A 23,605-nucleotide genomic window follows, 5' to 3' on the forward strand; every position below is an offset into this window, starting at 1 on the left:
ATCTCTAAAATAACATAAGCTATAAGTGTTATTAATTGAAGTGTGGAAGCCTTCTTTCTGTTGAGTGGGAAAGATGTCGAATTGCAGTATATGGGTGGGGTGGGTAGGTTGACACATCGCCTGAGTCTGTTTCATCCATGCATCAACTAAACTGACTTGTTCCAGTTCTTCTGGGTAAGAGAGGAAGCCCAACAAGTACATGTTGGCCTTCTCAGATCTAACATCCCCAAGTGTTATCAACATTGGCTGGTTTAGTTCTCTAAGCTTTAGATGCCAAAAATATCAGAGAGGTCATAGACATGAAAATTAATGTATATAGAAAAATCGGAGTGGCAGCAACATCCATATTCATTCCTAGGTTTAAAACAACAGTTTTGAAGTCTATAAAAGCAAGGTGTCATCAGGGCCAAGTTGCCTCTGAAGGCTGTAGGTGAGAACACTCCCTTGCTTCTGGCAGCTTCTGGTGACCCTAGGTATTACTTGGTTTATATAGTTATATTAATATATATAACATAGTATATAGCTCAGAACTGGCAACTCATAGTTGCATCATTATTGTGTCTAAATCTGAGTAATTTATATAAAGAGTGGTGTCTGGGACTTATGAAAATTCAATGTGACTTTAATGAAAAGTGAGAAAAAAGTTTATTTTTCCTATTATGTTCTTGTACTCAAAAGAATAAAACAAGTAATAATTAGGAATAAAACATCTAGAATTCAACTTTCAACTTGCAAGTTTAACAAAGAGAAGCCAGGCAACATTCAAGATGAAATTTTAATGTGACATCAACTGATTCATGATGAATAGTATAAACAGTAAATGAGTAATTGCATGCTATGCTAAATATATTGTTATGAAAACTCTATTACACTTCCTGAATAGTTTCATTCATAATGTGAACTAATTAGATTTTAGCATTTAATGATCAAAACTAAATGAGCCGCATTCAAAGGCCATAGCTTTTTTGTTTCAATATATATTTTTGATCTTCTAATAATGTTTTCTTCTACAAATAAGAATGTAAATATGTTGCAAGTCTGAAGGGAATATCGAGCTTGTTTTCTTTGCAACTTAGCACTGGTAAGTTTTTTGGGATAAACAATCTTCATGTGATATTATTTTCCATTCATTTTGTTTAGATTCTTGTATGACAAGGTTACTCTTTCTCAGAAATGCAGATAGCATACATTTTAATGTTACAGAAAAGCTAAGTTCTTAATGAAAAAAATAAATATTGCCTATTGAAAGTTTGTAGAGTTTTAATGATTGAGAAACAAAAGTCAATCTCATTTAAAATTAAGAATTGAATACTCAGATCAGTATTATCCATTGGTTACATAAAGGTAGCTACATTTTCATATTAAATGAAAGGCTAGTACAATCTACTTTTGATATACTGGGGTACTTATCCCATCTTCCCCTGATCCATGAAGCCAACTCTCAAATCCACTGTCCTCAAAAATATTAGTCTGATTTAGTGAGTAACAGATATACACAAATAGCCTTTGTGCAAAATGCCAAGTTCTGCAATATGAGCAGAAAGCATGAAGATCTCTGGGGTAGTGGACTGGTGCATCCACATCTCCTTAGACCCTCTTTAAAGACTGAAGCTCTCATTCCTCCAGCTGATGATGTATGAGTTACCCAGTTTTAAGCAGGTCTCTCCCTAGGACTCACCCTGGGCTTTGTCTCATGTCACAGCCCTTCTTGGGCAATCTTCGTACAGTGACCTGCCAACATCGAGGTGTAACAGCCCAGCCCCCTTGCCTTATCAACAACTCTAAAGGGACATAATAGCTATGAACACCCCATAAAATTGACTGAAGGCTTTGTTGTGACTACATCATTGTTCAACTTCTCTCTCTGAACAATCCTGCTTCCTTTCTACCCCTCTGACTCCCAGAGATAAAATTGATTCTAAGAGCACATTCCCAATATATTTCCAGCATGCAAATCTCTGTTTTAAAAGTCTGCTCCCTGGGAAAAGTGACCTGCTATATCTACTCCAGGGAGGTCAAGGGAGACTTGTTAGATGTAATTTGAGATTTATCTCTCAATATTAGTAAGAGTTTGTCTAATGGAGAAAAAGAAAGGAAAGTGTATTAGATGAAAAAGGAACAATGTAAGAAAAAGCAGAGGTATGGAAGACTATGCCTTATTCAGATAAGTTGTACAGTTTGTTAGAACACAAGAGAGGCAATTCAAGGTAGAACAGGAGGAGGTAAGGCCCAGATTATAGAGTCTCACACCTTATAATGTTTTCCTCTATAAATAAAAAGGAGTCTGAGTATGTTGCCAGACTACAGGGAACATTAAGCTTGTTCTATTTAAAACTGAGCTTTGGTAAATTTTTCAGAAATAAACTATTTTCTAAAACAAAACAAAAGGTATAAAGGATGACCTGAGTAATTTGGACTTTTCTCCACAGGTAATGGGGAATCACTTATGGATTATATGTCTAGGGTAACATAATGAGAGTTATTTATAAAAGAAAATATAAGGCTATATGTTTCTGTATATACTATACAGAAGTAGTACAGAGATAAATAAAGAGACAAAAATGGGAGAGAAACTAAATGGAAGGCAGATAAAATTCTGGAAGCAATGGTTTTCAAGATCAAATGGGAGAAGATGGTGAGCAGGGAAGGGACATGTGACAGAGGTAGAAACAACTTCAGGAAATTGGATGTCAGAAATAGAGATGAGGGACTGGGTGGAGGTTCACGATAAGATTGTGGGTCCATGAATGTGGCTGTGGTTGTAAGTGGCAGGCAAAGCAACAGATGGGAGAGGTATGGTTGAGGTCAGGGCAGCAGGGAAGAAAAGACGCTAAAAAGGGCCTGCTGGGTGCCCAGCGGAGGGTATCTTCTTCTGGGGCTGACCCTGCATTGCACAAAAAGGAATGGTATTCCCCTCCGAACAAGTGATTTAAAAGCTGTTAGCATAAAAACTGAGGAAACAAAATGGCAGCAGACTCAGAGACTCCAAGAATGAACTAGTGGTTACTAAAGGGAAGGGGTGTGGGAGGGTAGGTGGGGAGAGAGGGAGAAGGGGACTGAGGGGTATTATGTTCAGTACACATGGTGTGGGGGATCACAGGGAGAACAGTGTATCACAGAGAAGGGACATAGTGGATCTGTGGCATCTTGCTGCACTGATGGACAGTGACTGCATTGGGGTGTGGGTGGGGACTTGATAATATGGGTAAATGTAGTAATCACATTGTTTTTTCATGTGAAACCTTCTTAAGAGTGTATATCAATCATACCTCAATTTTAAAAAAAGCTGTTAGCATATCGAGAGTAGTACATTTTGTCATGAAGAGGAAAAGGCTTATCTCCCAACAGTAACTTCATGCAAGAATCAATATGACATGACCTCAGGTAAGGTCAAAAGTTAGCTAGACCATGTACAAGAGAGAAAAACGTCTCATGTGAGTGAAACAGCAACAGGCACCAATGAAAATGCTCTGCAGCAGGACCGTGGAGAAGTTATAAATTGCTTATTTTCTCTGACAGCAGGGATCCTGGAAGCAGTTATCTGCTACAATACTTTTCTTTTGAGGGACACTAAAGCAGACTGCGTGCTGTCGTTGTGTAGGCATATGCCTTGACAATGGAGCCACAAGCCTGCCAGACTGGGCTAGATAGTGAGGGTGTTAACCCTGGCTTGCTTCCCACCAGGAATAATAGTAAGCCACGCTGGTGCTTGGTGAAGCTCATTGTAACTATTTCCTATCAAGAAGAATCATGCGTATTGGTGCAAAATACTGAAAGTTTTAATTGAATGCTCTGTATATGTAATTATTTTCTCATGTGATTGAATCACAGAGAAGAAAATAATTATTCAAATGAGGAATTTGCCCTCTGAGAATCTGTAAATCAAATTATATAAGGTACACATTAAAAATGCAAAATCCAAGGTCTTAGTTTACTTACTGCCTTAGAATCTATAGCAGGGTTTCTCAATTTTGGCTCTGTGTATATCTGGGGCTGAAAAATTCCTTGCTGTGCAGGCTGTCCCGTATTTGATAAGATGTTTAACAGATCCCTAGCCTCTACCCACTAGACACCAAGAGCATCCACACACACATATACACACAGTTGTGACAATCAGAAATGTCTCTACCAAATGTCTACTGCCAAAGGTTCTCTCTAGGGTAAAACCACCCCTGTTGAGAACCACTGATCTAGAGGGATAGACCTGAGAATCTGCTTTTCTCCACATTTGATGAAGTACGCAATGGCATGAGCTAGGTCATTAGCAGGAGTACAGTCCCAGCACCCAGGGTTACTACTTCCTTTAGTCTTTTTCTAATTTCTGTCTAATATGTGTGGGAGGAGGGAGCAGAGGGAGTAAAGCATGTGTGTGTGTTGGATGGGGGTCTCTCCCCATTTCCTTGTGTATGTTTTATCTCTTTGCATAAGCCCTGGATGTTACCCAGAGCCAGCTGCATGGCTGGCATATAAGTGATCCACTGACTGTGTGGACAAGGAGAAAGCAAGACATTATCCTCCTGTGCACTGAGAAAAAGAATGAATTCATAGATTTTACACTCAAATTATCTACACAAAACTAGGCACTAAGGGTTCAGAAGTAAATAGGTTTAAGAGAGAATTCAATAATCTATAATGTAGGGAGTCATTCATACTAGGTGACTAATAAAATCATGAAACAGTTGTACAGTTGATCTTTACCAAATTGTCACAAATGTCCAAAACACTTTCCAATATACTTATTGAAAAAAATATCCACATATGAGTGGACCCATACAGTTCAAACCCACATTGTTCAAGGGTCAACTGTACTATAAGAAGAGATCAAGAGATAAAGATGGAACTTCAAGGTATTGCTACATCTAAAAACATAAGAAAAGCATGTTTTAAAAAGCAGAGAATTGGAGACAGGAAGAGAATAAGACAGAACTTAAGGGAAGAGAGAACATTAAGAGACAAGTGGTCACAAGTGTCAAATGCTGCACAGAGGTTAAGAAAATATTTCAGAAAGTTCTACTACCTCCTTCTCCCAGTAAAGTACTGTGGAAATGTTTCATGTATTTGCTGATCTACTTCAAGAACAGAGGAGAAATAAAGGCTGTGAATTACATGCAAATAAATGTATTAGTTAAAATAATCATGGTTTGAGTTTTTAAAACAAAGAAGAAAGGCAATACTTGCTCCTAACGATAAAGAGCTAGTCTGACTTTCCTCTGCCTTTATACCAGGCATGGTAGAGACAAACAGAATTATAGCAGCAGCCAGAAGGAGCAAAGAGAAAGATTACTATTTCTTTCATGAAATGGTTTTTATTCTATTGGTGTCCCTTTAAAAATAAAAATCAAGGAATAAATGTCCATTTAAATTGATCTTCTGTTGGAATATGCTATTGGTCTAACATATGAATTAGTGTTTCTTAGATTTAACTATCCCTCTGGGATAAGACTGAAAAACAACAATAATATTTTATGAAGAGTGTCAAATAGCTCGCCTTTACAGCAGTTCTTTTCTCTGGTTTGCTTCTTTTCTTTTTTCTTTTCTTTTTTTTGGTAAGATGGATGATGGAGACTGCTATAATCAGAAAGATCCTAATACTAATTTGGGGCTCTGATAAAGCAAATGTCTTTAGTCAAACGCTGTTATTGGAATTTAAGGTCTACACAGCAATTTTAAATTAAAGTTCCTTTGACTCACTGCCCTAAGTCTTCCCTTTATTAGCCATAAGCTTTAGAAACTCACTTCGGCTCTTTAAGCCCATTATCCTTCCCTGCAAAATGGGAATGTAAATATCCACCCTGTTTCTCCCAGAGTGCTAGGAGGGTCAAATGAGAGGATAAAGAGGAAAGTGTTTGGTTAACTATGAAATGTCACATGAGTGCCATTATTATGAATTCTTTCTAGATCCTAAGTGTCAAAGAGGCAGCGAGTAGACCAATGTTGATCCGACAGAACTACTGTACTTAGCATAGAGCCTGACATGAAAAAGGAAATCAATAAATATTTGCTCAATTTAATTACTCCTTGAGAAGCATAATCATGGAAATGGCTGAGTATGTAAGCATCAATAAAATTATATACTGAACCACCAAATAGAAAACTATTATGAAAACAAAGGCAGGCTTAGGTCTCTCATAATACCCATCCCTGTGAGTGTTAACCAGCCTATATCTGTCCTGTACGTTAAAAGCTTTCCAAGGAAAGAGACGGGAAAATGCAAAACACATTTCATGTTTGACTGCCTATTAGCCATATCCCAAACTATGGATTGTTCGTTAGTAATCCTGGAAAATTGAGCAAGAAGGACTGATAGCATCCACAGAATAGGCTTCATAAAAATTCAGCGAAAGGCAGGGAATGACAGACAGAACATAGACTAAATGTGAAAACAGGAAGGTAATACCAAATAATGCAGAAACAAAGAATTACAAAATAAAATGTTACATGGAAATGTCTAGTTTCACTGGAGTTCACAGATACATTTTATTAAGCTACCAGAAACATGTCCAAATAAGTGTAAACCTCAAAATAAAAGCAATATTCTATAGTATTAATTATTTCACTAGGGCTTTTAACATAGCAGCATTTACAAATGGGGGCCCGGAGGTGGACAGCCAGCTGTGAAAGGGAAAATGCAAAACACATCTACACAGTGGAAGACCTGCTTCCCTTCCCCCTCCTGAACTTCTTCAAATAAATCTTAGTGATACCATTTTTTGTGACTTACAGTTTATTATCTGATAATAGTTTTTATTTGACCCTCAATCCTTCCACATATTAGCATTTTAAGTACACAAAAACAGAAACGGTGGCATAACGGGCAGCAGAACGGTGTGGGGAGAGGGCACAGCTAAAGATCTGGTCAGTAGACTGCCTCCTTGCCAGCACAGACCTTAGCTGGGCCTTGTCAGCCAGAGTTCTCTTCAAGAGATACCAAAGATGTCCTAGGGGAGCAGTCACTCCCCCCACAACAGGGACCCAGGGGTCGAGGAGGCCCCATGCCCAGCATGGTCAGTCAAGTCGCGAAAGACGAGCCTGAAAATATGTCGAGATGAGCAACAAGTCAACAGAAGAGTCTTAATGTAAAAAATTGAAATAATAAATAAATAATTATATATTTATTATTATATAAATAAATAATAATAACCAAGGCATACATGTGAGATGCCCAGATATGCTCATTTCAGAGGCGCTTCTAAAGACCGCAAGACCTGCCCTCCAGGGCATCACTCCCTGTGTGTGATGACAGCCAGTCCTATTTACAGCTTGGCATTTTACCCAAAACACCTTCTGGAGAGAGGGCATTTGAAACCACACTTGGAGAGCTGTCCTCAGGGTTGCTGAGGCTGCCAGCTCCCCAGGCCGGGGTAGCCAGGTGTTCCCGCTCTCCCGCCGAAAAGGAAGGACCTGGAGCCCCGCTCCCTGCAGCAACTCTCAGCTGAGGAAGAGGGGACAGCGGGCTGCAGGGGAGGTTGCCTTCACTTTAAGGCCCAAGGAGGACTGCTTATGCCCTTCTCTAGAAAGCTAGGAGCACTGAACTGAGAAGCTTTGGGGATCACATCCATGCTTCTTTCATTAGACCAAAAGCAACTGATCACTGTCAGAAAACAGGTGGAAAAAAAAACCAAAGGTAAATTAACCGCCACAATGGTATAACACGTACCATTCATTTCTATCCTGTCTTACAAACTATACAGATGAAACAGAGGAGCTATTTTTTCTAACAGCACTCTGGATTATAAATAATATAAGAAAACATCATGCTTTATTGCTCCCCCAGTTTCATATGGATTTTATTTTTGGGGAAAGGGTGTGGGGGGGAAATAGAATACTGAGGTGAAGTGTTGATTCGTGGGAGCTGTATGAATGTTTCATTAAGAAATAGTACCCTGTTATTATAACATGCACCAGAGACCATTTCAGTATTAAATAAGCATTTTAAATTAGGGTTGGGGTGTGGTAGGGGAGGCAGTGGTACACCTAGTAAACTCACAAGTCAGAGATCACAAAACATGGTATAAAAATGTCTGTCTCATACGTCCAGCATTAATACCAGTCCTGGACTTCATGGAACAGATGCTTGCTCTAGTCAATGAGAGATGCAGAAACCTCTAGTTTTCTACTCTTGGTTTCACAGAGAGCATTTTTGGTAACAAAAGTACATATATATAATATATATTCTCTCCACATATATAATATATATTCTTTTTCTCACAGATTTATCTCTCTTTTATTGATTTATTGCATTTTGAATTATGTTTCAATCCCAGGAAAATTACTCCTTATTTTTTCTCACAAACTTCCCTTTTCTTCTTTGTTATTTATAAGCCTCCCACAGAAGCCTGCTTCAAGAATTGAGTTTTATAATGAGAAGTGTTGCAATACTGCCTTTCTTCTCATAATAAGAGAATACAAAGAAAAAAAACAACGACAATATTTTTGTCCACTTCTGAGATTGGGTGGAGTGTGGGGGAGAGACAAGGGAGGGCATTTCTGGGCCAGCATTCCTATCCACTGACTCTGTTACCCTGTCCTGAGCTGCACATCAAGCACAGCCAGGCCAGGCTAGACAAGCAACCTCTAAGGAAAATGTGGATTCTTCTCGAAATGTGTATGAACGATTCACTGTCTGACACTTGGGACTTTTCTCACAGAACTGTGTTTAAATCATCACCCAGGTGTGGAGCTGCAGGGCAACATACCTTCCTTCAGAAAGACAGTGCAATAAAGATGCGAAACAAGTGGCAGCTTAAAGAAGTTTTCGTAAAATGCTCAAAAGGTTCAAAGTGTTGCCCTTAACCAAATACCATGCCAAGATGAAAAAAAGAAAAAAGGAAGCTCCCATGTGCTTCAAATTACCCAGGCAAAGTGCTGATCCACCCTTTCACAAAATCCCCGGACTTGCCCCACTACGAAGATAAGATGGGCTATTATTGAATCAGTGTTTAAAAACTATGGCCAGTTTTCTTCTTTATGAATATGAGAGACGGGGTGTGTGGTGGGAAAGAAGGGGCGGAATAAAGGAGACAGAAATGTACTGACTGTAATCAGGTTTCATTTATTTAACATTAATTTTTCCCACCAATACTTCTTACGCAGTTGAACTAGCCCTCAGACAAGAAGAGCCAAGAAAATGCTTTTGGGCTTAGTAATTTTTAAATAATTAGAAATTTATTGGGGACTACCCTGAAGACTAAGAGAATCTAATTCTGAAGTTCAAAAATCTTACAATCTATCTTCTATAACCATGTTAATTGAATTCAAAGTGTACTTACTGATTTTAATCAATGTACTTGATGTAATGAGTAGCACAAAGATGATAAATTCAGATTCTCTTCCTTCTGAAACTTGCCAACATGGGTATAATTCAAGTGGTATCCGGTAAATAAATGTCTTAAGTGAAGTCCCATAAAGTATTAGGTAATTCCAAGAAATGAGACATTACATCAAATCAGTAAATCAATAAAGTTTTCCCAGGGCAAACAGTAACTGACATAGATTTTGCAAATGAATGAAAGTTCTGTAAGTTTGGAGGAGCAATGCGGGCAGTATCTCGGGCACTATGCTTAGAGCAGAATAAATGCTCACAAAATGCATGCCAAATGAATTAATCCAGTTCAGAAAAAACTATGAGCTGGTAAAAAAAAAAGACTTCCAGCTATAAAAAGCATTAAGTCTGAGGAGCTAACGAAAAACATGGTGACTGTAGTTGGCAATACTGTATTGTATGATTATAATTTGCTAAGATAGTAGAAATTCAGTGTTCTCAAAAACAAAACAAAAACCTAGGTGAAATGGATAAAATCCTTGGAAGACAAAAATTACAAGAACTGAGAGAGAAAATTTGAATAACCCTATATCGAAGAAATCATCATTGTGATTTGAAACCTTCCAACAAAGAAAATTTCTGTCTCAAATAATTTCACTGGTGAATTCAATGCAAAATTTAAGGAAATAATTAAAATCAACCATATGGCAAGTCTTTTGAAAAAGAGAGAATGGAGCAATGAGGTCAGCACAGCACTGGTGGCAGGTTTGAGTGATTCACAAGGCAACACAATACTGAGGAAAATAAAGCACTAGAAATGGTTAAACAGAATGGTCAGTTATGAAGTCTGGAGAACAAGCTGACTCTAAGACTGTGAGGGGACAGAGGGTGCAGAGGTCATAGTGAGGATGGAGGAAGTGATGGGGTGTGAGGTGAACTCACTGTGGGCAGAAAGAGTAATTTCAAATTTTCAGATCCTGAAACAGTTCTCAGCAATAATATATTCCAAACCCTGATTATAATGAGACATATATGAATGTCAGGGTAATTGTAAAGTTATCTAAAATCATGTTAGAACCAAGTGAAAGGAAAATTGGGGGGTGGGGCGGGAAGTGCTAAAGTTTCTGTGGAATAGAGCAGGCTGTCCTCAAGTTTGCCTAAAGACAACAACAAAGATGGAAAGAGCATTCTGTTTCTAGGATGTCTATCACTTGCTAAGTAATTACTGCATGCTAGCCATTATTTATATCTCATACTTATGACATTTTATCCTCAATCTGGAGCTTTAAGCAGGCATTCATAACTTCAGTGTATAAGTGTTCACACTGAGACGCTAAGATTAAAATATTATCCAAGATCTCCCAGCCATACAGTGATGGAAGCAGAACAGAAACATAGATGTCTATGCCTTAAAAGCCAATATTCTATTAAACCATCAGTCTCATAGCACAAAAAAATATGAAAACACAGAATGATTGAAGAAGTATGGGCATATTTATTGAGTCCTTATTATGTACTATAGGCAGGGTTAATTATTTTATATACATCATTTAATTTAACTTTCATAGAACCCAAAGAAGTCAATATCAGGGGTTTCCATTTTAGGGGAGAAATGCATTTGTATTTAAAGAAGTTTTACAAATTGTCAAGGTCAAAAGTTAGTGAGCTAGGATTCATAAGGTCTATCTGATCCAAAAGCCACTAAGTTACATTCCTTCTTTAATTTTGCCCGAGTTTCAATAAACAATGTGTTACTGAGCAACGGTGATAACCTACTTGGCTGGAAATAGAAGCAGAAATTAAGAATAATGCTGACCCTTTCGAAATGATGTCATTAACAGAATTCAGGCATTAATTAAGGCAAAAATAGAAGGTGGAATCGAAGAAAAACGGTGGTGAGAGAAACAAGGGAGTAAGTTGAATGCAGAAATATCATCTCAGAGTTGTGTAATGGACAGACAAATATGGCACTGGAGGGCTGTCTGGAATGCCTTATCTGGGAATTCAGACAGCAGACAGATGCTAAATACCTCCTTAAGTGTATAAGACTCAAGAGAGAAGAAGGTCATACAAGATTACCACATGCCCTGAACTCCTTGAGATATTTGGGACTATGTCACCATTCCTAAGGTATGGCCTTCCTATTGAAAGTCAAGATGTGTTCTGATATCCACCCAAGTCATTTTTGCCATTTTCTTCTATCACAAGCATCAGGGCATGTATTAATAGATATTGGAGCGAGTGATTAAGAAGCAGTTGGTCCACTGACTGTGGTGATGCGACTTAATGGAAACGTTCCCAATGCAGAAGTAAGGAATGAAAGGAGGAATTGAAAGAGGAAGGATTGGAAGTGTTGGGAAAGAATTCAGTTCAGAGATGGAAGGAAGTCAGAGTACAAAGTGAGGAAAAAATTCATTAAAGCGAGAATAGCAGGGAATGGCAGCTGCCTTGCAGGCAGCAGAGAGCGAGAAGAACAAAAGCAGGCAAGAGGCAGGAAAGGGAAACTCACTGAACTCCTGCTCACTGTAGGGCATTTCCCTAGCCAACTCCTAAAGCCAGTGTCATCTGGCATCCAGTGCCCACTTGGATCTGCACAGCATGGGAACTAAGTCCCTACCACCCCAGGATGTGGGGGAGCCACAGAGCACTAGATGGAGTGAGATTATGTTCTAGGAACTTCACAAAGCAAAGCAGACTATTTTCAGGGAGGCTATTACGGAGCATGATTGTACAGCTGCAGTCCCATCGGGGTCACCCAGGCGACGGGAACTTGCAAGCTCAAATCAGAGCTCTTGGCAGCCCCTCCCTGCTAATCTGAAGTAGGACAGAGACAGAGGGAAGACTTGTGCTTGAATGAAATAGCAAAGTTACAAAAGCACTTACCACTGAAGAGCACAGAGACAAAATGTAGTAAATTGAGCACTGAGAAGTCTTTAAGGCAAAAAGGCGCACACTTGAAGAAAGGGGAGTGCAGGCAATCTCAGAGAGGAGGCACCCCTAAGGGTTTAGGGTATGGGGTTTTAAAGGGCTTTTTGGGTAGGAGTCAGCATAAGACATGATGATTCATTGTTTCTTTTAAGGTTTGTTTTTAGAATACAGTTATTTAGGTGACTATATTGGTCTTAATCTCAGTATCCTTTATCCACATAGGTTTATTTACACTTTTGAGGTCTATCTCCTGCCCTGGTTACAAAGTTACTTAATTTTAAGGGGCTGGAAGAAGAGGAAGAACAGCATATAGATTAAGTTAAAGAATAAACGGGGCCTTTTTCGCAGCTCAATAGATTTTACAATGGCATGATCTAATTGATACAATGAAGACATGGGCAACACTGATAACTTTTCTTTATCTGGGGAATATCTAGATATTCCAAGTCACTCCTGGCATTTGAAACTTCAACTAATTAACTCATTAACTCTGTGAGTCCTTTTCTGGCTCTCTGGTTTTATCTGGTTAACATTTTGAGTCCCTCTTAGTGGGCTCCACTGGCCTTACTCTCCCTCCACCCACTCATAGCTTGTCTTTCTGCCTAACAGAAGGGAGGGACGGAGGGAGGTAGGGGAAGCAAGCAGCTCAATAAAGCAACCACTTTGTTCTTACAGCCATGGGTTGTGTTACACTGAACTTCTATTTGTTACAGAAACAAATTTATTTATTCCTATCCAAGTCACAAAATAATCTGTGGGATCAAAATGCAAAATTCTGGCACAGAATATTTATGTCTATTGCTTTAGGTTAAGAGTAATTATTTATCTATCAACCCCCACGTTCAATATGTATAGCTCATAGACCCATCTAGTTACTTCTTGGTTGCAGCTGCAGAAAATCAAATAAATTAAGGCATTGTAGGTATCATCCCCATTGTTTACTCACATTAAACTGACAAAATGATGTGATGCATGAGAAAATATTAAATTATCCAATTTAGTTAGAAAAGTTTGTTTCTGTGTAACTTTTATAATATCAAAAATATATACAAATAAAACATTCCTAAGATGATCAAGAGCAATTGAAGATATATTCCTATAATAATATATTAGTGAATATTAGTAAACACAAATCTTTAGTACTCTATTGAATAGTCACCAATTTATTTTAGTCACTATAGAATGTGAAAGTAAATATAAGTGAAATAATGTGAGCTAGAATTTCGTGTCATTTCATTGAGTATTTTAATAAAATTACTTTATTTGGACCAAAGGCGGCACATCCCTTCAAGGCAAAAAGAGCTGTACCTTGGAAATAATGTTCCTCTAGTTTGCCATTCTAGTCACACAAGGAATTAACAGGACAAAGCTAAAAGACATTTGCCAGGCTTATGGGCTCAAGGCCAGCTTGTAAGGGGCTCTCAATCTCACTGTCCAGTACCACTTACCTCAGGCTAGAGTTTACAGGCAAGAGTCAGCAGATGAAAGAATCCTTCTTTCCCTGGTCATCCTTAAAAGAGGCCAACTATAGCCAGGGCCTACCTGGACACTCAGGGGACTTAGAGTGCAAGAGGGGAACCCAGCCCCTGCTGTTCTCCACTTTTAGAGGACAAAAGTGAGAGCAGCTTTTAAGTAGGAAATAAACAATCTGAACTTCCATTCCTAAAGGGCTCCTTCTGATCAGGGAAGTGCTGGAAATGCTAACTGCCCAGAGGCTGCAGGAAAAAAAAAATGAAAAAATCAACGTAGCATTTAAAGATCTCGCTATAACTGGCCTCCTCATAACTTCCACACTTTTTTTCTTTTTTTTGCAAATGTCTTCAGGCCAGCTCGTATTAATCCTCGTCTTGGTTTTGTCAACACGCCTTTGGTGCAGGCTACTGTTTGTTCGCCTCCTCTTCTGCAACCTCCTTCTCACCCCCTCCGGAATGTCTTCACCTCCTCTTTCATAGTCTGTGGCTCTGTGCTTCTTAAAACCCCTCCTTAAAACTTCAGATCAAAGTCACCACTGTTCCTGTAACTTGTTCAGTGTGACCTTGAAAGGGTCTTTAAAGTGTGAATGTTATCTGCTGAGTTCTTGCCTTCAAAGAGTCATTTATGTGAGTCTCTGGGGAAAGCAAGAACATTGTAAGGCAGGAGAAGGAACTTGAAAGAGATTTGAGCTGATGAATGGATAGCTGAAATGGATATTTGTGGTCCTGTTTTGTAAAGTCTGCAGAACCCATAGTCTAAAACAGAGAAATTCCAAATATTTCATTTCCCCAGCATTATTTCAAGCTAAGAATTATTGTGAGGAATGCTGTCAGCAATACGATGCTGCCAGTACTATTATCTCTCAAGGACAACAGCTCTGTAACTCACATTTGTCTTAAGTGGATTAATTCATTGGGCGTGCATTTTGTGAGCATTTATTCTGCTCTCAGCACGGTAGACACCCACGACGTGAGAGCTGGAAGTGACCCCCAGGGAACATCTCACACCCCATGCCCCTATTATTTTTCTATAAAAAACACCATGGGAGTGTGACAAGTAAAATAGTTGCACAGCTTCTCATTTACTGCCATCTAATAGGTGAAAAAACAAACATGTTGATACTTATACTATACCTACACCATAGCCCACTGGCATTTTTAAAGTGTGGAGCCAGTTGGAATTGAGGATTTAACAAAAATCAATACAAGTCCCCAAACACTTCCTCTCCTTAACCCAGTACATTCTCCTTAAGAGAAACAGCACTGGATTATGGGATAGAAAGCCTGACCACACCCAGGCACATTTGGCCATGGTGATTCATTACAGAGTATCTATCTGAGGTCAGGTTTGTCCAGCAATAATGGACAGAATGTTATTTGTTCTAATAGAGATAAGAGATTAAGGGGGATGTACTTTGTAAATTCCAACTTGATTTACAAATATAATAACATTAATTCAGTGTTCCTACTCTCAGGTATTGAGGTAGATACAACAATAAATGCATTGCACAGGTAAAGTTGAACATTTCAAATTCCATTGTGGGTAAAATTGTAATATTTCCAGAATCTCTTGCCTGGCCTTAGTTCATCTCCATATTAGTAGGTGTTTCCAAGGAGTGGAGTGAATTAGTCCAACTCCATACCAATAGGTGATTACAAAGGGGGCAGAGAGAAAGTTCACAGGTGGACCAGAGAGGTTTAGTGGGGTCTCTTTGCAGCCAGGTCGTGAGAGACATGGGTGAGCAGGAGTAGAAGACTGCTTGTAAGCTCTATACAGATTTCTCCCACTTTATTTCTCTCTTTGACTGATTTTGGCTTCAAAGGTTATTTGCCCTGGGCTGGGAACATAATTTCCCCTGGAGTTACATCCATGAACAGCATTTCACTATCAATGAATATGAAAATGTTGTTCTTTTCCACCAAAACTGTATTAGCCACTTATGAAACTGTGCTGCCACTGTAAATTTTTAAACATCTTTTTGCTTAGCTTGATATCAGTTAAGTCAAGGTTATGATAGAGAAAAAGATTTAACAAAATTAACATACTTTATATTATAAATGTTCATTAACAATGTTTGTTAGTAATGATACCTATACATTATGACATATTCTAAAATTATGAAAACATCTTTCCCATTGGAAAATCTCAAAGAAGAATTACAATTTTCATTTTAAAAGTCGATAATTATGGCCAAATACTGCTGAACTATGATAGTACTATAGGGACCAAGGGCAGGCTGCCCCAAGACAAACCACTTTGACATGCAAATTATTTTGAGCTGAAAACCATTAAGGCCCAAAAGATCAGGAAGATACTCTGTCCACTCCTCCTCCTCCTTAAAATTGCATATAAAGAATTTAGATGGAGGAGCTCCAGAAGGAGAGCTATCACCATGGACAGCTATATTTTAATGTAAACTAGGTATAGTAGACAGTGAGGGATGTGGCTAAGTCTGTTAAAATTCCTCTCTGTGCTCTATTGTTTCTGTGTGGTCCATAAAGTATTTTGTTTACAAAGCATTTATCTTTTCATATTTCTGTGAATTGCTTCCATTTCCCTTTGAAGTCTCAGACACCTACCCCCTTCTCATTGGTTCAGAACGACATATGTACTTAATTCTCCCTGACTGTCTTTGGAATCCATGTCTATGCCATCCCCATACTATGTAACTAAACTTGGGCTTTTTTTCCCTGTTAATCTGTCTTAGGTCAATTTGATTCTTAGACCAGCTAGAAGAACTTCAAGGGGTAGAGGAAGGTTCTTCCTCTCCAACAGTATATAATCATTTTTCTTTATTATGTCATTACCCAGGTCATTTAAGTCTTTTGATAAAGTTAAAAATATATATTGGTAAACAATTTAACAAATTTATAATATAAATACATTTTAAAAAAGAACTCTGAAGGTTATCCAGAAACACAATTTGGGGCTTAAAACATTACTGAAATATGTTTAAATGGTTTTGTGTACCTTAGTATAAATGTGTACCATGAAATGATGGAATGCATCATTAAAATATAAAAAGAGAGGTGCAGAGCTTTGGGTCCTTTTCCCTTCACCCACCACAGTTGTAAATTATTTGCAAGGTTATCAATTTTTTTAAAATAAGATCTTGAATATCTCTGAATAAATAATTTCTATTCCCTTTAATGAACACATATCTCTTTGGGACCACTTTAATTACAGATTGATCATTATTTTATTTATGTTACAAGTTAAATTATGTCTTATCATATACAATGTCTAATTAAAAAGATGCACAGAAAAATATCAACCTACATCTTAGCCCTTATTAATGCTAACTAATTGCCATAGTGAAACTGGTGTCACTATTAGTAAAGAACAATTTAAATTGCCTTCTGAGAAAATCCTTTCTATTTCCTTTTATACTCTAGTTTGGTTTTGACAGTAGGTTGAGACTTCTGTAAAAAAAAATCTGTGTTTTTTTTTGTTTGTTTGTTTTTTCATTTTAAAACACTATAATTTTAATATTTCCCTGTTTGGAAAGTAAAGTGATTTTTTTTTTTTTTATTTCTGAGAATGTAGCTAATTGACCAGATAGATTAAGGTGGCCTTCCTGAAGCTGATGGTCATATCTTTAGGACACTGAAAATATCTGAGGACGCAATTAGTTAAAAAAAAAGAAATGTTGCAAGATAAGATATTAAAGGAAAAAGCAATGAACAATCTTTTACAAAGGAAGAAACTGGACAAGAAGGAATGAACAGTATTTCAAGAGCATTGCTTTTGTCTTTTCTTTCAGCTAACTGAAAGATGCAATGATTAACTGTGGTCTCTGAATCAATGTGACTATAATTTGCTGATGACATTTTGAATGAGACCTGAGAAACAGCATGCACAATTAATGATTCTAGCCTTAACCTCCCTAATTATTACTTAAAACACTTAGAAATTAAATATTTCTCCCCTCAACTTTTGACCTGTACCTAACCACATTATATCTCCTGATATTATGTGTTTCACAGTTTGACTAAATATATTCTGTAGAGGAACAGAGCATCATGGGAAAAATAATCCTTATATTTAAAATATTTTTTGGCTTCTATTCTCAACCCCTTTAAAATGGTTTTAAAAGTAGTTTTGCTTGCACGGCTCTTCTGTAATCTCTGATATTAACCAGATATTGAGCACTAAAAACTGATTCAAAGTATGGGCTTGCATCAGACCTACCCGACTGCCACAACAGAGAGCAGGGTCTAAGACAATGGTACCACAGGCCTTCCCTGAGGCTATTCCATTCAGACACGCAAGTCAGAACTATTGATTCCATTTTTTAAATGTCTGGTAGCAACTGAAAGTGAGCAATATCTCATTCCTCCCTAAATGCAGAAAAAGTGAAAACTTGGTAGTCTTCTTTTACCCATCCTGCCGTCGGTCTATTCTCCTCAAATATAAAGACCAAGTTTTAAACACAAGGTATTAGCAGTAACCTCATTTAATCCTTGGAGACAATACAACGTGGCAAAAGACTGGGAATTATCTGCTGATATGCCCCTTTAGGAAATGAACACTTATCTCAGACAAAGAACTTCTCTGTTGAGTCAGGGTTAGGGACCCCATCCTAGGTGGTTCTGTATTTACTTTATCATAGCAGTAGTCACACTAGAAATAGTTCAGTCATATCTTTGTGCAGCTCCTGCATCATGACAGTCCTGAGAGTAGGGTATTCAATACTATCACACAGAGATCCCAAATCAGTTGATTGCTACAGCCTGGTTCATGCTTTTCTAGTGGGGTAAAGGGTTTCCCTTCTACTCCCTTTCTCCAGTCCCCCCATAAAAATCTGCTTTCTTCCTCATATATTGCTCAATCACTTTCCATGCATCTTTCTATTACTGCAAAGTCTTGGTAGGATATGGCTGGTTCCCACAAAAGAGCTGGTGGTTCTTGACTTTGACCATATCCACATAGTGGGAAGAAGGTGTCTCCTTTTCCAGTACATCAAAATGCTCTAAAAATATGATTGCAATTGATATTACATATTGTATATTTAATTGAATTGCAACAAGAATTTTATTGAGGAGTTTCACAGTTTGACTAAATATATTCTGTAGAGGAACAGAGCATCATGGGAAAAATAATCCTTATATTTAAAATATTTTTTGGCTTCTATTCTCAACCCCTTTAAAATGGTTTTAAAAGTAGTTTTGCTTGCACGGCTCTTCTGTAATTATCCATTACCTAAAAAGTCAAAAAAGGAAAACTGCAGTCTTGGGAATGCATAAAGAAGGGATTAAATTTGTATAATTAGAAAGCATATTGTAGCTTTCCCAAAAGGATATAGCAAAACTCTTGCTTGCTTTTCCTGTCATTTTTGCCTAGCCAGAACACTATTACTATGCCTACCTATTGTCACCAGACTGAGTCTTGCACTTTTACCTATATCATCAAGGAGACTCCAACTGCTGCTGTTGATGAAGGATGCCAGTCCTTACCCTTTGATGCTGCACCTTCACAGTGACATATTTAACTAAGGTAGCACAGTTATTTGCCAAAAAGCCCTCTAGCAATGATAATGTTAGGTTAGAGGAGATGAATAGAAAGACTACGAACAGTCAACTAGTGAAGTCTTGATTATATTCATAAAAGTCAACCTGAAAGGTAAATATAATGAATATAGCACATTCACATATACGATAGAATAAATAATAGATATGAACACACAGTGACAACCTATGGATTGGTATTAAGATACTTCAGAGTTCCAGGGAAGTTATCGGCATGTTAAAATTAAAATCCATATTGCTATATTTTTCCAGTAAAGAAATGATAAATGCCAGGTGTTAGAAAATAGTTCTTTTTCATGTCATCATTGTATTAAACAATGAAGGGCAGCTCAAAATGGTTCAGACTTGGAGATGAGCCCTGGAAAGACAGGTACATTGTCAAACTGTCTTCTTTTTTCTTAAGATTTTGAATGTAATAAGTATTTCAAGAAAACCAACCAAAAGATAACTAAAAACTCATCAATAAGTAGTGAAGGCTCCATCTATACAGTGGTTTTAAATTTTGATAAAGTAAAATGTACTTATCTCTTTAGAGTATATGCTTTTTTGTCTTATTTAAGACATGTTTCCTATTCTGAGATAGTAGAGGTAATTTCCTTCATTTTTTTCTAATAGTTTTGCCTTTTTTATTCAATTACATTTTAAATTTACATCTTTAATCCATATGGAAAATTTTTCATTTATAGTGTGTAGGGAGGGTGGAGGTTCCTATGACCGGGATCCTGACCTGACCGTAATCTACCCTATGACATAGGCACATGCTTGCACACCTGTTGTCAATGAGCCATTATTGTCTGTGTTAATATATAAAGGGGACAGCCCAGTGTTCTGCCCAGGGGCGGAGATGGAGATGGACTGCAGACTTGCGGGATGCAGGTGTGGTTCCAGCACTCAACCTGACACCGCGGGAGGGGGGCTTGGTATGGGCCCTTTTGCCCACAACGTTCCATTGTTGTTAGTCAGTCTCACCGAATCCAGAGTGAACTTGCCTGGGGCTGAAATACTCTTTCAAGACAGGTGGAAATAGAAATCTTATTTTATTTATCTATTTTTTTGACGTGGAGATCCAATTGTCCTAACACAATTTGTTCATGGCCCTTTTTCCATTGTTTTTCGATGTCATTCTATCATTCTGAGATTCTATAAACACAAGGGTCTGTTTTTGTACTCTTCATTCAGTTCCTTAAAGATATTCTTTTCTTCCTGTGTTTATACCATACTGTTCTGAATTAATGTATTGTAAAAATATGTTAATTCTTGTGGACAATTTCTTTACTCCTAATTGTTCTTTATTAAATTTTATTAATTTTTCAAAAAAAAGTAGGTAGGGAAGGGACTTAGATGAGAAAAACAATTGAGATTGGATGGAAAAAGACATGCAAGTACAAAAGAATGCAAAAAGCCTCCTTCTCTGCCTTTTAACCCCATAAATGTAGCCATAATACTTTATCTACCATTTCCATAGTACCTTATCTACATTCCACCCAACATCACTACTTCTGATCAACATGCCTTTCTAGTTTACAGACTCTTTGTTGTCTACTTTGTCTCCTTGAGACATTCAACCTTGCACAGCAGGCACCAGGCCCTACTTCCTTTCAGACAAACAAAACCTGACTAACTTATTAAACTTATCTGTGCCTACATCAAAATGTCCCTGAGCTAGGAGATCTCCCTCATCTCTATAGATTCCAATAGGAGAACACCTTTGACTTTGGTCTGAATTACTAATGAGAGCGAAAGTACTATTGAGAAATAGACAATATCTTTTGAAACCTTCTCTTCACTGTCCTGCAAGGCATATGCACTCCAAATTAATGGACTTTAGAAAAAAACAGTTTTCCTTTGATATCTAATTCATAGCAAAATCCACTTGCACTTCTCTAGTATTGTGCATAGGAGAGGTTTTTCTCTAGAACTGATCAGTGTAGAAACAGCATGCTGTGACGAGCTTACCTACAGTTCTGTATATAAAGAAGTGTATCCAGGAATAATAATCAGAATTATCAGTTATGATCCACCAAACACCTCCAAGTTCCAGGGACTGTACACTACAATCACTTTCATCTGAATGGGATATTCCCACTCAACTTCCCAAGTCAATGATTAATTATGCCCAGTTTCTACTAATCCATCTCATGCAGGTTTTGGCTTTTGATTCTCATAAAACTGGACTTAGTAATAAACTGTCTCTTATGAATGAATGGCAAGGGTAGTCTATTCCAGGGAGATACTTTACTGGTCAATCATTTTTTTTCCCTCATGTAGCCTCACACTCCTTATAGCAAGTGTTTTCTGATTAAAAGAAATTATTGTATCTGGGAAGAGATGGCCATTGGGCAGGTATTATTTTTAATGGGTTGGAGCCCCTCAGCTGGTGTCACAGATGTGGGCTTTGATCTTTATTTAAGAAGAAAAGGGAGGGAGGTAATGTGCTTTGTTGATTCTGTTTGTAGGGGACACTGTGCCTCTAATTCCAGGCAGAAAGCTGCCGGTAGAGGAAGCAGGCCAATTCCTCTAAACATCTTCTGGAAGAAGAGAAAGTTTGGGGGCACAGACTTGGTTTCTTCACCTGTTTCCTGCATTTTTCACTTCCCACAGCTGTCTCCAAAAATGTTGGTTGGTGCTTGTGAATGAAAAACTCAGTTTTCCACCTCCTGTGTAGGGCAACACCCAGCTCTTCCCTAGTATGTCTTTCTTTCACCAGAGTGTCTCTTTACTACTTGAATGAACACTTCACTTCTGACATTTTTGGTCACCAAATGTGTGAAAGGTTCTCTCCACACCAACAAGCAATTCTGGATATCAGCAGGGTGTTCAATAATTCAACCCAATCCTGACACTAACTACCTGGACCGAGCATCAGATTCCACAGGTAAAGGCCCAGACCCCTCTGCCTCTCTCTCCCCCAGACTTCAGAGGCCAGTTGCAAGTCCAGGTTATCACCTGTGCTCTGAGCAGTTGGCTACAGATGGAAGTCCTAACAACCTGTCTAGGGTTCAGTTAACTTGCTAGAGCAGCTCACAGAACTCAGCGGCCCACTCACTGACATTTATGTTTATTAAGGGATATGATAACGGATACAGATGAACAGCAAGATGAAGAGATAAAAGGGTGAAGCATGGGAAGGTACCAAGCTGAGGTGCTCCTGTTCCATTGGAGGTGGGGGAGTGTCACCCTTCCGGTGGGGATGTCTTCAACCAACCTGGAGGCTCTCTGAACCCTGTATTATTGGGATTTTACAGACCTTCCTGATATAGGAGCATCATTACCTCCATTTCCAACCCTTTTCCCTTCTCCTAAGGGTGAGATTAAAATTTCCAAGTTTGTAATCATGATTTGATCTTCCTGGAGACCAGCCCCCACTCAGAAGTCCACCCCAAGCTGGCTTATTAGCATAAAAGATGCTCCTGGTCTCTTACTACTGAGGATCTTACAAGGGTTTTAGAAGCCTGTGTCAGGGATGGGGTCAATATTAGAACAAGAGATGCTCCTAATGCCCTTATCATTCATGAAATTATTAGGATTTTTGGAGCTCTGTGCCAGGAACACAGGGCAGAGACCCATATATATTTTCTATTATCTCACTAAGCTATGCTCAGACCAAAGTTTAAATCCTGAGTCAATCCCTACCAGTTTTGTGACACTGACAATTTATTAATCTCTCTAAGCACCTGATTTCTCATCTATAAAATTGAGATTTTAATACATGCCCTGCAAGATGATTATGAAAATATAATGGATTAAATGAAGTACATAATACAGTTCTCAGAACATAAAAGATTCTCAAAATATGTTTAATTCCCTATTCTCACTCAATCACTTTATACATCATGCTTAAATTTTTTATGCTTCATTGTCATGCAACACAAGAATATCACAGAACATCTTCAGTACTCTCACTGGGCTAGGTTAAATTAATTTTGTTGATAATATGCCCAGAACTCCTTTTATATATGTACAGGTTTGAGTTTGCTGCTGACACGCTGTTAACACGAGGTCAGAAATTTAAACTATATAAAGAGAGTTCATGGACATGAAAGGAAAGCTCAGGCAGGCAGTGGCAGAGGCTGTTTGGGGACTCAAAGACTCTGGGGCAGCCCCACCATCACCATCCTAGACCGATGAAGGCCTAAGTCATCCATACTTAGGGTCAGCTCTGACAATGAAGATCAGTGGAACAGGACAGATTCTACTGAGCATAACTATCTCCTGAATGTTCAGCATTGTATTTCAGAACATGGACTGTTTTTAAGGCTTATTAGGCAGAGGCATGGGGAGATGTTCCCTTAGGTTTATGAGATGGTGTGAAAAACTGCTGTTACTTAGCCTAATAAGAGTATCCAAAATTTCTCTCTCTGAAACAACTCAAGAGAATTTGCTGTTCTACCCTGCAGGCATGAGAATAATGACA

The sequence above is a fragment of the Manis pentadactyla genome, chromosome 2 (genome assembly GCF_030020395.1).
Source record: "Manis pentadactyla isolate mManPen7 chromosome 2, mManPen7.hap1, whole genome shotgun sequence".
Lineage (NCBI taxonomy): Eukaryota > Metazoa > Chordata > Mammalia > Pholidota > Manidae > Manis > Manis pentadactyla.